The sequence below is a fragment of the Moschus berezovskii genome, chromosome 17, assembly GCF_049115385.1.
Source record: "Moschus berezovskii isolate FMDL1 chromosome 17, NW_MosBer_1.0, whole genome shotgun sequence".
In the NCBI taxonomy this organism is placed as follows: Eukaryota; Metazoa; Chordata; class Mammalia; order Artiodactyla; family Moschidae; genus Moschus; species Moschus berezovskii.
Genome location: NC_142476.1, coordinates 36,917,279 through 36,932,245, shown reverse-complemented (window position 1 = coordinate 36,932,245; position 14,967 = coordinate 36,917,279). Strand labels below are relative to the sequence as shown.

The following is a 14,967-nucleotide window of genomic DNA, read 5'->3' as shown; positions in this document are numbered from 1 at the left end:
TAGTTACCTCACTACACAACTTGACACTGAATGTACACACCTAGTAATCTGGTAAGCATCCTAGATTCCATCCTCTTCTACCTTCATGAAAAAATTTATATTATCTCTTACATCTGTATCTTCCTTTCTATCTCTCCTTCCATGACTGAAGGCTGTATTCATTCACTCATTCAAAAATTACTTACTGAGCACTGACCATGTGCCACACAGTGTCTTAGGATCTGAAGATGTAGTTCCTGAGTGAAACAAAGTCCCTGCTCTCATACAGGATACATATAGTCTCACTCACACAATAACCTTCTAAGTGATCTGTCTCCAGCTTTGTCTTCCTTCACCCTCCTCACAGCAGCTGGTCATTCACTTATGGTTTTCTTCTATGACCAAAAAAAAAAGCAATAAAAAGGACAATAACTTGAAAGATCCTCTTCCACAAGAGGATATCAAAATGGCCAATAAGTGTATAAGATACTTATTAAAGAGTCATCACGAGGGGAGTTTAAAGTAAAATGGCAATGAGAAACTTTAGCAGAATGGCTAAAAAAAAATTAACTGACAATACCATGTATTAAAGACTATATGAGCATGCAAAATTCTCATACAATGCTGCTAGCAGTGCGAACTGGTACATTTGGAAAACTGGCAGTATCCTCTGAGACTAAACAAAAGCCTACTAATGACTCCCAAATTTCACTGCCAGAGGAATGACTACATATGGTTACCAAAAAACGTATGCAATAATGTTCATAACAGCTTTACTCATAAAATGCCAAAAAAGACTGTAAACAATCCAAATGTTCATAAACACTAGAGTGGATAAACTGTGACAATTTCACACAATGGAATACTATACAGCAAAAATAAAAATAGAACAACTGATCTACTGTTAAATATAACATGGCCAAATTTCAGAGATACTACAATCAACAAAGCCAGATACAAAATAGCACCTTCTGCGGGATTCAGTTTATAGAAGGAGCAAAAAGAATACACGATGTACGATTTTGAAGCAAAACAGACTATGGTGCTAGAAGTGAGAATTTACTCTTGGGAAAGTTGGGAAACACTGGGGAGTAGAAAGAATTCTTGGGTGCCAGAAACACCGAGTATCTTGATCTGGATGGTGGTTACACAAGTGTACATACGTAAAAAGTCATCAAGATGTACACCTATGATTTCTGCCCATTAGTGGGTGTGTTTTGTACCTCAAACATTAAAACAAAAACAAAAACAACTCTTTGATGGTTCCTTAGCAGAATTGATCCCAACTGCTTGAATATGTCATACAAGATCCCTGGGATGTGGCCCCTACCTACCTCTCTAGCTTTATTTTTCATCACCATCTGCCTCAGGTTTTATATTTTAGCAACAAGTATGGAGATTTCCCATACACAACATATGCTTTTTCACTCTAGGTCTTATCTGGCTGAAATAAGTCAGGGATGTTAAACCCCTATTCACCCTTTAAGTCTCATTCAATTTGGGAAACTCAAGAAATCTCTTTAAAGCCCAGTGTATATTAGGTTGCCCCTCTGATGGCTCCAATACAGTCTAAACTTTATCTATAAGAGAAAATCCATATTGTTGCATACTGCAGTATGCCATTTAATTGTTGTTTAGTTGTGTCTCTTTGTGACCCCATGGACTGTAGGCCACCAGACTTCTCTGTCCATGGAATTTTCCAAGCAAGAATATTGGAATGGGTTGCCATTTCCTCCACCAGGGGATCTTCCCAACCCACGGATTAAACCCACATCTCCATGTCTTCTAATGACAGGCAGGTTCTTTACCACAGAGCCACGGGGAAAGCTGCTGTATGGCACATATTTGCTCAATAATTTTTAAATGATTGAAAATATCACTACCTGATTGTAGCATGTTTCATATTTCTAAAGATAGTGCTGGACAAGTCACATGAAAGGTAAGAGTGCAGAATATATCATATTGGTTCTATTTTTTTAATGCTGGTACTTAATATTTAGAAGACAGTATACCTCCAAAATTAATCACATTCTTTAAAATATCTATAAATGAGGTAAAGCTAAAACTGAAGGAACAGATTAAAAAGTTAAGGATAAAGAAGCTAATCTGAAAAGACTATATATTGTGTGACTCCAGCTATACAATATTAGATTCCACAGAAACATGAAAAGATACTTCACATCATATGTTATCAGGGAATGCAAATTAAAACAATAAAACACCACTACACACTATTAGAATGGCCAAAATCTGGAACACAGACAACATCAAATGTTGACAGAGACGTGGGGCCAACAGGAACTCTAATTCATTGTGGATAGGAAGGCAAAATGGGCCAATTAACTTGGAAGACAATTTGGCAGTTTCTTACAAAACTAAACATATTCTTAGCATACAATCCAGCAATCACTCTCCTTGATATTTACCCAAAGGAGCTGAAAATTTGTATCCACACTAAAACCTGCATGTGGATATTTACAGCAGCTTTATTCATAATTGCAAAACTTGGAAGCAACCAACCAAGACGTCCACCAGTGAATGGATAAATAACTGTGGTACAATCAGAAAATGGAATATTATTCAGTTCTAAAAAAAAATAAATAAATGAACTACCAAGCCATGAAGAGACATGGAAGAAACTTAAATGCATATTACTAAATGAAAGAAGAACGCATATTGTACAAATCCATAGAATGTACAACACCAAGAGTGAACCCTAACCCTAATATAAACTATGAACCCTAACCCTAATATAAACTATAGACTTAAACATCAATTTTAAGTTCATCAATTATAATCAAGGTATCACTCCGGTGGTGAATGTTGATAATAAGGGTGGCTATGCATGTGTTGGGGAAAACTTGGTACCTTCTCAATTTTACTGTGAACCTAAAACTGCTCTAAAAACAAACAAAAACAACCAAAGTCTTTTTAAAACAAAAAAGAATAATTTAAAAAGTCAGTAACTGAATTTGAAATCTCTCAAAAATGGAGATTCAACTGATAGAGGACTTTGCTCCCGCCCCTTCCTTTTCCTCTGCCACTTATCATTTTGTCATTATACAGCTGTGAAGATGCTTAAAGTTTTAATACTCTGAATACAGTGAATTAACTAATAATGCATGTCAATCATTAGGGAAATAGGTGCTGCAGCTTCAGTATTTAAAGGTGTTTTCATGAGATTATCTATTCTAAGCTTTGTGATATTCTAAGTTACTCTTAAATGCTTTTAAAGAGATTTGTAACATTTTCTATCCTAAGGATTTTCTTATTCAAAAAACCCTCTCTCCCTCCTCCTCTCCTTTCTAAAGCAGGAGAAAGAGAATAAACTGAAAGGAACTTTTGTGCCCTTATGAGTAGATTTTATCAACTGCAGACTTACATAGTAAAATGCCATTTCTGAAAAACTTAACTCAGGCAACTCGTAACTCAACTTTTCTAAATATATGAAGAGCCTTACATTTTAAAAAAGTTTTTAAAAAATTTAAAGAGAGGCTAGATTCAAGCAAAGAGTGACAATTTTAATCAAAACAGTAATTAACGTAAAAACTGACATATAAAACATGGGTTTTAAGAGCAGTAATTACAGGGAAAGCATTTCAAAATGAAGGTGAAAATTCAGGCTTTTTTTTTTTTTTAAATACAGTACTTAAACATGCAAGACTACTACTCTTTAACAGAATGTCTCCACAAAAATGAACTTTTGAGCGAGCATAACCAGTGTACAGTGAAGGTCAAATCAAGAACATACACAGTATGGCTATTTTCCGCAAAAGCAGAGGTACAGCTTACCCCAAAAGAAAAGCAAAAGAGACTGACACAAGGCTTTCCATTTTTCAAGCCCTGGAAACTTGAACATGATAATCTGAAGAATGTTTAAGAAGATACAAGTTCATGTGGTAACCAAACTGGATGTTACAATGTATTTGAATAGAATATAAACTACACCAAAAGAGAATTTTGGATGGCAACAATATTCAGTTAAAATTATATTCACTCTTATCAGCCAATTCATATTAGTACAGGAAATTAATTTTTATTAGGCAAAGTGGGTCACACACAGAGCAAAAAAATTTTTCCATCATAACCGAATTATAGAGAAGAATCAGTGAAATAAGATAAATTTCTTCATTTTCAAGTTAGTTTTAAAAGAATTAGTACATCACTATTTATTAAATTTATAGCTATAACCTCTACAGTTTTGATATAAATCACAGTCCCCAATAAACTCTTCAAACATGACTGCAACTTTAAAATTGTAAAAGCAACCCCAACTAGTGGAAATCCCCAGAGATAACTAGAAAAAGGAGTTCTAGATTCTGATCTAATCTCTGCCAGTTATTAGCTCTGAGACATGTTTACCTTTGATAAATATTCAAAAGGTGTAGAGAAAAAATAAAGAAAAAGATGACTCTAGATTTTAGGGACAAGAAGAGTGTAGTAAAAGATGATGCCCTGATAGGAAACCACATTATAATGGACAGCATCTGGAAAGGTTGATTCTTTGGGGGAGTAAAGAATTTTAAATTATGTTAAGTTTAGGACTGCGGGCAGCACAAGCCAAAGCACTGAAAATGTAGGCTTAATAACAAACTGAGGCTGTGCCAATAGGTAAATTCTCTGTGAGAGTAAATGTAAATGGAGAATCAGTCTTTGATTGGTATCAGCATCCTTCAATAGAGCTTCTTGCTGCTGCTGCTGCTGTCACTTCAGTCGTGTCCGACTCTGTGTGACCCCATAGACGGAAGCCCACCAGGCTCCCCTGTCCCTGGGATTCTCCAGGCAAGAACACTGGAGTGGGTTGCCATTTCCTTCTCCAATGTGTGAAAGTGAAAAGTGAAAGTGAAGTCGCTCAGTCGTGTCCAACCCTTAGCGACCCCATGGACTGCATCCTACCAGGTTCCTCCGTCCATGGGATTTTCTAGGCAAGAGTACTGGAGTGGCTTGCCATTGCCTTCTCCGTAGAACTTCTTGAGATGATGGAAATGTGCTATATCTGCATTTTCCAATATAGTAGCATCCTAGGGACGGGGGAGCCTGGTGGGCTGCCGTCTATGGGGTCGCACAGAGTCGGAGACGACTGAAGCGACTTAGCAGCAGCAGCAGCCACTAGGCACATGTAGCTACATGTAGTGATGGACAGGGAAGCCAGGCATACTGCAGTCCATGGGGTCACAAAGAATCAGACACAACTGAGCGACTGAACTGAACTGAGCCACATGTAGCCACTGAACCCTTGAAATGTGGCTGGTGCGACTGAGGAACTAAATTTTAAATTCTGATTTTAATTAATTAAAATTTAAATTTATCCATACAACAGAGCATTATTTAGCAAAAAAAGAAATGAGCTATCAAGTCATGGAGAGACAGGAAAGAACCTTAAAGGTACATTGCTAAGTGAGAGACAATCTCACCCAGAGAACTGTACAATACAAATCGTGAACTGTCAACTATGGACTTTAGTTAACTGTGGGGAAAGGCATACATGGAAACATTACTCACAGTGCAATTTTTCTATAAACCTAAAACTGCTCTATAAGAAAGTCCATTAAAATTTTAAATTTAAATAATCACATGTAGCTAGTGGCTGGTATTAAACAGCACAGATTCATATTAATGAAAGACTGCTGTTGAAGAGAATGAGAGTGGTATTTCATTTTTTACCAACTTCACCAGTACACAAAGTTTATTTTTATGTTGAATACTAACATTTGACAGCAGAAAATGTATCTTTCTAAAGTGATTTTTATTAAACAAAATTTAAGTAAGAAAGTAACATTTATCGAATGCATACGATACTAAAGATATGTTGACTCACTTAAATTTCGAAACAATCCTTTAAGATATTACCATTTCTGTTTTTAGAGACAAAGAATTATACAGTTAAATGATAAAAGATGGGAACTAAGATACATCTGACTGCAAAGTCTATGTTTTAATATAGTCTTTTTTAATAAAGTCTATGTTGTATATAGTTTTATGATTCCCCAAATCACACACATAAGTGAATTTTCCCAAAATGAATCTATCATGAAGAACAACAGGTTATACAGCAAAATAGAATAATTAATTAATTAATGATATACTCAGGAGTCTAAAATGTCTTTGTATTTCATTGTCCCAAGCTAATGTGATAATGTAGGACTGGATGAATACAAGCTGGAATCAATATTGCTGGGAGAAATATCAAGAACTTCAGATATGCAGATGATACCAGTCTAATGGCAGAAAGTGAAGAGAACCTAAAGAGCCTCTTGATGAGGGTGAGAGGAGAGTGAAAAAGCTAGCTTAAAACTCAACATTAAAAAAACAAAGATCATGGCACCCAGTCCCATTACTTCATGTCAAATAGAAGAGGGAAAAGTGGAGACGGTGACTGCAGCCATGAAATTAAGAGACATTTGCTCCTTGGAAGGAAAGTTATGACCAACCTAGACAGCACACTAAAAAGCAGAGACATCACTTTGCTGATAAAGGTCCGTACAGTCAAAGCTATGGTTCTTCCAGAAGCCATGTATGGATAGGAGAGTTGGACCATAAAGAAGCTTGAGCGCCGAAGAACTGATGCCTTCAAATCAAGGTGCTGGAGAAGATTCTTGAGTGTCTTTCAGACTGCAGAAGATCAAACCAGTCAATCCTAAAGAAAATCAACCCTGAATATTCACTGGAAGGACTGATGCTGAAGCTTCAATGGGAACAGCTGACTCACTGGAAAAGACCTTGATGCTGGGAAAGACTGAAGGCAAAAGGAGAAGAGGGTGGCAGAGGATGAGATGGTTAGATAGCATCACTGATGCAATGGACATGAGTTTGAGCAAACTCCGGGAGACAGTGAAGGACAGGGAAGCCTGGTGTGCGGTAGTCCATGGGACTGCAAACAGTCGGACACAATTTAAGAGACTGAACAACAATAAAGGTGATTTTTTATCTTACTGCTCTTCCTGCTGTCCATCTTACCTAGAGTGCCTCTACTCCCACATCTAATTTGCATTTTTAATCTGCTGTGAAATTATAAAGCAGATAATCAAACTTCTCAGAATTACACACAGTGCAAGAGAGATTCTAAGCCAGTTGCCTTCATATAGATGATTTAGTGCATTAATATTTAATAAAGTTTTTTTTGTCTATTTCTTATTCTAAATTGGGATCTGGCCAGATGATACACTGTTTTATAATAAAGCTAAGAATATAATGATCGTGTTTCATTCACAAATCTTACACTAAACCGTATTTTCAAGCATAATCTCTAAACATAACCTCACTTAAAGATGTTCTTTTATGATTAAATGTATTAATTTAGCACACCAGCTTTCTAATAAATGTTACTATCAAATATAAATGAGGTATATGTAAACATAAATATTTACAAAGAGAGTTGACATTTTCCTAAAAAAAAGTCACTAGTGAAAAAAAGAAGGGGACTTTGTTGGTGGTCCAGTGGCTAAGACTCCACGCTCCCAATGCAGGGGACTTGAGTTTGATCCCTGGTCAGGGAACTAGATCCCACACCTCAACTTAGACCAGGTGTAGCCAAATAAATAAATAATTTAAAAAAAAAAAAGAAGAGAGAAGAAAAGAAAGCAGGAATTTTACTACATTGAATTCTAAATATATCTATATAATTCTTTTTTATCACTTTTAAAGTTGCTCTTAAAACTACATTTAATAATTAAATTTTCCCTAAAAGAGAGGAAATTAGCATCAAAATTTAAATTCTTCTTCCCTGCTTCAGTTCAGTTCAGTCGCTCAGTCGTGTCAGACTCTTTGCAACCCCATGAATCACAGCACGCCAGGCCTCCCTGTCCATCACCAAATCCCGGAATTCACTCAAATTCAAGTCCATCAAGTCGGTGATGCCATCCAGCCATCTCATTCTCTGTCGTCCCCTTCTCCTCCTGCCCCCAATCCTTCCCAGCATCAGACTCTTTTCCAGTGAGTCAGCTCGTCGAATGAGGTGGGTTGGCTTGAAGCTAACATTCAGAAAACAAAGATCATGGCATCTGGTCGCATCACTTTATGGGAAATAGATGGGGTAACAGTGGAAACAGTGTCAGACTTTCCTGCTTAGAGCTTCTGTATCTGTAAAGTATTATAAATCTTTAACAGATAATATAAAATCTGTATTTCACTTCTCACCATAAACATTAAAGTTTAAATTTAATTAGGGGAAGTACCTAATTTTGAATTTTGGAAAAGAATAAAAGAGTATTTTCAAAGCCTAAAATTGAAGCTTCAAATTCAGCAGTAATTCTAAATTTACGAAAGTCCAACTTTATTATACTTTATTCCAGAGAGAAAAAAAATTGCTTATTGTCTTCCTCAATTGACCAACAAACATTTACAAACTAATTGCTTCTGTTTAACAGCGTCCATGCTTTTGGAGGAAATTAGGTATTGTGCCAAGACCAAGGTTTCGAAGATTTAGTCAACAAGCAAATCCTAACTCCAAATAGCCTCAAATGTTAGCTGAATAAAAGTCATAAAGTTAGACTCAAAAGGATAAACATTTTCTACTGTAAATTCAAATAAGTTCTTGTTTATTACTATTCCAAGTTTCTTCTATATATTAAGAAAAAACAAAAGGCAAACAAGTTGCAGACAACAGACTAAGTATTCATTGCTCACAATTGTAAAGAACATTAAAATTTAGTTAATTCTCACAACCCTAATGAATCTGAGAGTTTAAATACAACTTCAAAACAAAAACTTCAAAATGCTGTGACTTCCAACTTTTCTCCCATAAAGAATCCCTGGAGGCATGCCTACTGTACTTAGAGAAGAACACAAAGAATGAGGTAGTTTTTGATTCCTAACAATCATATCACAAAGTCTTTTCTTGCAATTTCAATTATACATAGCACTCATGCTCAATCTTGGCTCAAAATGATTTAATGATAAATTCACAGAGACAGAAAGTAGTATGGTGGGTTGCCAGGGACTGGGGGAGGGGGGAGGGGGAGTAACTGCTTAATGGGTACAAGAGCTTCCTTTTGGGGTGATAAATGTTTTGGAATTAGACAGAGGTGGTGGTTGTACGACATTGTGAATGTATTGCCACTGAACTGTTAAATACGGTTAATTTTATATTATGTGATTTAAACCACGATTTAAAAAAACTTACGTTACAATATATGGACCATTTTAGAGTTCTTCAAAAACACTGCTACCACATTCAAATGCTATTTAGATCTTGGAGATATTTAGAAAAAAAGCATTACAAGCTAAATTATCACCATATATGTACAGTAATAGGTGTGTATTGATATCAGCGCTAAAATGCCTGACAAACACCAAAATACTGCTGACATACATTTGTAAATAATCTCAAAAAATATATAAATGAACCTTGCAATATTTAATCCTCTAGGACAGAACACAATTTTAGTCAGCTCAACTGTGCATGTAAAGTGAACTCAAAATTTTTACTAAAATTTTTTTCTCAAATCTCAATCAGAAATACTGTGAACTGATGAGAAATGTCCAATATTACATAAAGAGTAAACAAGAATATAAGAAGTAAACAAGCACAAATCTGACCAACACTGGATATAAATAAATATGCTAAAGCTGTCTTGTGGATGTAGCACATCACCACTTCAGACTGAGTAAACTTCACACGTGAAAATGTATAGACTCAACATTAAGAAAATTTGGACTAAGAAAAATTTCTTTATATAAATGATTGACAAAATTAATATTATGCTATACCCTCAGCTGCTGCTGCTAAGTCGCTTCAGTTGTGTCCAACTCTGTGGCTAGTCCAAATACAGTCTAGACTTTAGGATTAACAAAAGAGATGATAATCTTAAAGTAGATCCTAACAACAGGCTGATTTTGAAATCTGTGACTGTCTTAATGCAGGTCAATCTGAGAATTTAAATCCACTTCAATACAACCTCAAAGAATACCTGAACTTCTGAGCATGGACAGGGCCAAAGTTAAACCAGGTCAGCATACCCTGCCAAGGAACATCCTGCTCCGAAGTGTCCACCAAACAAGGATCATTTATCAGTTTATTCTTCACTTTACTGGATACCAACCACATCCAAGATATATGCAAGAAAAGACTCATTAGGCCCCACCAAACTCCATTTCAAGCTCTAATATCTGGAGATAAAAAATGCTGCAGAATTCTAAATGGTCTATGGTTTTTACAAATTATAAATGAAGAACTTAAAATGTTAGCTGACCTGATCTTAACATCATTGAATGTTACTAAAATCATTTAAAAATCTTCCCAAGTATTTATTTCAAGGGCACAATTTAGTTAACAAATTAAAGCCATGAAACAATTACAACATTACCACAAATCTGTTCTATGTAAACAGTATAAGTTTCAATATGTATGGCATTCAAATGTACTTAAACCAAAAATGAGTGTTTTTTCTGTAATTTACATGAGTAAATACTTTCTCAAACTTGTAAGTGAATACTGGCAGGGTACAAATAATGATAATATAAAGGATATTAGCGCAAAAGGCAAGCACAAAATTTCAAAACATAGTTCATAGTTTAAAAAAAAAGAAATTCGTCATACAGGAGATGCGAATTTAACCATGGGATATATGGCAGGAGTAGCAGTAGTAAAACATCTATTAATAAGTTGTCACAAGACTTGGGTTTGAGTATGCTTTTTCACCTATTAATTAAGTGGTCTTTTAGCTTCTCCTTAGACTCAGACTCTTCCTATATAAAATGAGAATACCACCAATATTACAGACAAATTAGGAGGAATAAATTTTTATTTTACAAATATGCTTTGAAAAACTGCAATTTTAGATTTTTTAATGTATTAAAAAAATGCCTTTCAAATTTCTCCAAATGAATCAAACATATGGTAACTTTTAATATTACCTCGAAAATACAAATCTAATTCTTAAGCTGTGGTTCCAAAACTTCTTAGAGGAAATTCTTAAATTATCACTTGAGAAAATCTGAACTTACATAATCAGACTAAACATTGATATTGAGGACATGACAATTGAGGGATCACATCTTAAAATAGTTTGACACAAACAAAAGCACAATTCTCCAAGAGCTTTTTCAATACTGAATAGAAATTGGGACCTAGCCTCAATGCTTGTTGGGTCAGCATCTAATTTCAAACACAAAACCATCAATACTTAAAAATCTTTGTTTTCAGGAAGATGATGAGGCAAATTAGTCCTTAACACAAGATCTGTTTTCACAACAAAGCACACTGACCACTTAAAATTTACAAAATCCTAAATTACTACAATTGTTCTAATAGGTTTAGAGTCAGATTAAGTATTATTATGATATAGAGATTACTTGCACTCTGTATCAATCTAACAAAATTCAGCAAAAAAAAAAAAAAAACTGATTAAATTATAACTTTGAACGCTTAAAAAATGTCCCTTTTGAAATGTATTCCCAGAAAATTCCCATCAGCAGGAGCCATGTGAAAGTTGTTCTTTCCCCACTACCTAAAAAGTCAAAACATCCACAACACTATTTATACTAGACATAAAATGAAAGTCATTCATATTCATCTATTATGCTTCAATTCTAAACAACAAAAAAATAGTCAACCTCCACGTTTATTCAACTGCTTGTCTATTTACCGTGAGTTCTTGTGGAAGAACCAAGGACCAGTGCCTCTCATTAAACTTCATATAATCTGAAAATGTTCTAAATTACAGCAGATATGGACAATTCTAATTAGAAGTTCACCCTAAAACTGTGTAAAAGATATTAACTGGCATATTCTCTGCACAGCACAGGTCCTGTGAAGAACGCAAACGACTTGGACCATGAGAGTGAATGTTTAAACAGTGGAAAGCAGTCTTTCGGACACATTCAAACAATTTTAATATAAATGTCTCCATACCGCCGTAGAAACTGAAATAGAAATAACTTGGATAATTTCTTCCTTGAGAAATTAAGTTTAGGAGAAACAGTAGTTAATTGTTGACGTTTCAGAAATCACTACACAGGACAACTATAATGCGTCTTGATAAGCCTAAACATTCAACAGAGAACAGTTGTTTCTACTTTTCTGAAAATTGTTAAAAAAAAAAAAAGACAAGTTCTAGCCTGGAGATGAACCTCTTCTGTCTCCTGAAGAAATGCTTCATTAGGTCTATTTTATCTAGTTAATGTTGCTTCTTATGAGGCACATTAATAATTTAAAACGGTTCCTTTGAAGAAAAGTTCTATTCAAACATTACAGTTTGTCTCCGCGTTGCCAGTAAGCGGCTTTGTTTCCAGTTTCTGGGACTATTCTGGGATGTCAAGAGTTATATTATTTACTGTTCCAATAGAGCCCTTGTTTCGCTCTCACCCTGGACGCGAACACAATTGATGTTTACAGAGAACCGATGCCTAGAGATGTTTAAAGAGGAACAGCCTTTAGCTCTTTCTCCCCATCCTTTGTCGATAATCACATTTTACCTGGTAGATTTCTTGCTGTTGTGCACTTAATTAAAAAAAAAAAAAAAAAACACCTGCAAACATAACCGCCCTAGAGCCCCGGGAAGAAAAAAGGACTACCGGGCTCGCTCTGCAGTAGCTCCAGGCAAACAGACTTCGTAAAACCCACTTGGTCAAGGAAGGGGAGTGCTTAACGGGTAGGGGAGAAGGAGCAGCCTTGAGGTGCGGGGAGGCAGAGGCGGCGCCTGTTTACAGACGCCTTCACCTCCTCCACCCCCGCAGCCTGAGGGTCCAAGAAGCATCCCCCGGGCGCTCTCTGCTCCCGCCGAGGTCCTCGGACTAACAGAGGGGCTGGGCAGCCTGGTGGCCCCCTCCCTATGGCCGAAGCCTCCCTCGCCCTCCCCTCGTCCAGGGCGACGTCTGTACCTCCCCACGGCCTACCCACCCCTGCAGGCCCTCCCGGCGGCACGCGGAGGCCTGAGGCCTAAAGGACGCCGGCCACTGACAAGCCCCTGGACCACCGGCGGGGCCCGAGGCCGGCCGGGCGGACGCTACGGCCGAGGAGCCGAGGGCGGCCGAGGACATCCCCTGCCCTGCCGCGGCCGCCTATTGTTCCCGACGGAGGCCCGGCCGCGGCCGCCCGGCTCCCCACGCCGCCGCCGCCGCCTGCCGCTCGCTCACCGCGCTGGTCCGAGCAGTAGCTCCTCTCAGCTCCGAGTCCCCGCGGCCGTCGCCACCGCCGGGGCAGCCACCGCCGCCGCCGCAGCCACCGTCGACTCTGACTCTGTCCCAGGCCGCCGGGCCACGGCCGCCGCCGCCACCGCCAGCGCCGCCTCCGGCCCCCCACCTGCTGCTGAGGCTGCTCCTGCAGCAGGGGCCATCTTGTTGGTCTGCCTCCTCTTCCTCCTCCTCCTCCTCCTCCTCCTCCTCCGCCCGGTCGCTCGTTGTCCTCGTCCCCTTCCTCTTCCTCGGGCTCGGGCCCGCCCCAGCGACTGGGGCGGAGACGAGGGCCAGGCTCCTCCTTCCGGGGGCGGGGCAGGCGGAGGGGGCGGGGCGGGCGCGGGAGCAAAGCTCTGAGTCACCCGCCACCAACGCCGCGGAGGGAGGGTGGCGTCGCTAGCCGCCTGAACCCGGCGTGCACCCACGCCCCGAGCCGAAGAACTGGTCCCCCAGCGCCTCGGCGTCCCGCGGGCAAGTGGCCAGACGGCGAGGGTGAATTGGAAAGTTTCTGACGTTTCCAGCCGGTCCCGCGCTCACCTCTAGCCCCTTGGCTTTCTCAACTTGTCCGTCTACTCTTGTTTTTTTTTTTTCACGTCTCTCCTACACCCCAGAAGAATTTGTTCTTATCTCGCTTTATCCTGGTTCTTGATCACACCAGCTTTGCCCTAGTCACTCCTTTTACAGAGTCTCTGAAGAATTCAGCCTCCCAACAGGGCTGAACAATCCAAAGGCCTCAAAACATCTCTCCAGGCCTATGTGACCAATTAAGAGCTATCTGAGGGAGGACAGGAAAAGAACTGACTCTTAGAAGAAAAAAACTGGGATCTAAAAGCTGACCTTGTGGTTATTGAAAGTTTCTTCTCCCTTATGGAAAAGAAGCCATTTTCATCTGGGGTCATGGGAGACTCCTTCAAGACATGCAGTTTAACCAAACATTTGCTTTTAAGAAAGGAGAGAAATGGGGATTCTTCTTACACCATACAGTCCTAATTTCAAAATAAATCATCTAGAATAGAGAGAGAGATGGTCCTCAAATAATCACCCAATTAATACTCCTCTGCATTATCATTCCTTTGTTTTTTCCTCAGTCTGGCCAAGAGAGATTTTGCTGTCCTGTCCTTTCTTCCCTGCATACATCCCCAATACCAAGAGAAGTACTATATTTAGAGAAGTTTCTGCTTTTAAGGAGATAAATTCAATTACTGTAACAGCCAGTGTTTTTATATTATTTGTAAATAATATATCACACACCTTCCTAAATTCTGAGCAGAGAACAGTTCTTTTTAGTTGCTAACACCCTCCTGCTACTCAGATTTCAGCTTCTTTCTAGAAGACCTATTGATGTCTTTATACTGATTGGAATTTAGTCTCTTTGAAGTGGGCTGAATCAGTAACCATCTCTTCAACCCAGTAAATAGTTACCCCAGTCTTGCCAAGGGCAAATTTCTAGCTACAACGGAGGGATTAGGTGGGTGTGTGCTAATCTAAAGGCTATCTTTTGGATAGTATTTCCCTTCTCAGCCAGTCCTCCCATCTCCTGCTGGGAAAAACAGATTAATCTGTTCCTCCAGTTTTTCCTCCTCCTCCCTTCTCACTCCTAGGGAACCTTCCACAACAGAAGGTTTCAGCGGCTGTTGCTAGGCAAACATGCCAACTTCCCTGTTTAGGTGAAGCAAGTAAGCCAACTTTCATTACAGTCAACCTAAATAATACAGTTTATTTAAACTATTAATAGTTACACCTCAACAGGTAGACTCACTTCAAGGTTCCCTTAAAAAGTAAGATTTTTAAGTTAAATTTATTTTTATTTTGGTTAAAAATAAGTTTAAAATGCAGGGGCTTCCCAAAATTCATTTTAATGATATAATTAAACAA

At 38.4% G+C, this 14,967-nt stretch overlaps 1 protein-coding gene across 3 annotated transcripts in view; it reads right to left on the bottom strand.

Moving 5' to 3' along the window:
- Positions 1-13,273, bottom strand: part of RC3H1 (ring finger and CCCH-type domains 1) — a 76,266-nt gene extending 62,993 nt beyond the window's left edge. For 2 of the 3 annotated variants that reach the window (XM_055419210.2, XM_055419209.2), the window contains exon 1: positions 13,054-13,273. The gene's annotated coding sequence lies outside the window, so the exon portion shown is untranslated. The remainder of the gene's footprint in view (positions 1-13,053) is intronic. The other variant, XM_055419208.2, reaches the window with a different exon arrangement.
- Positions 13,274-14,967: the final 1,694 nt, after the last annotated feature.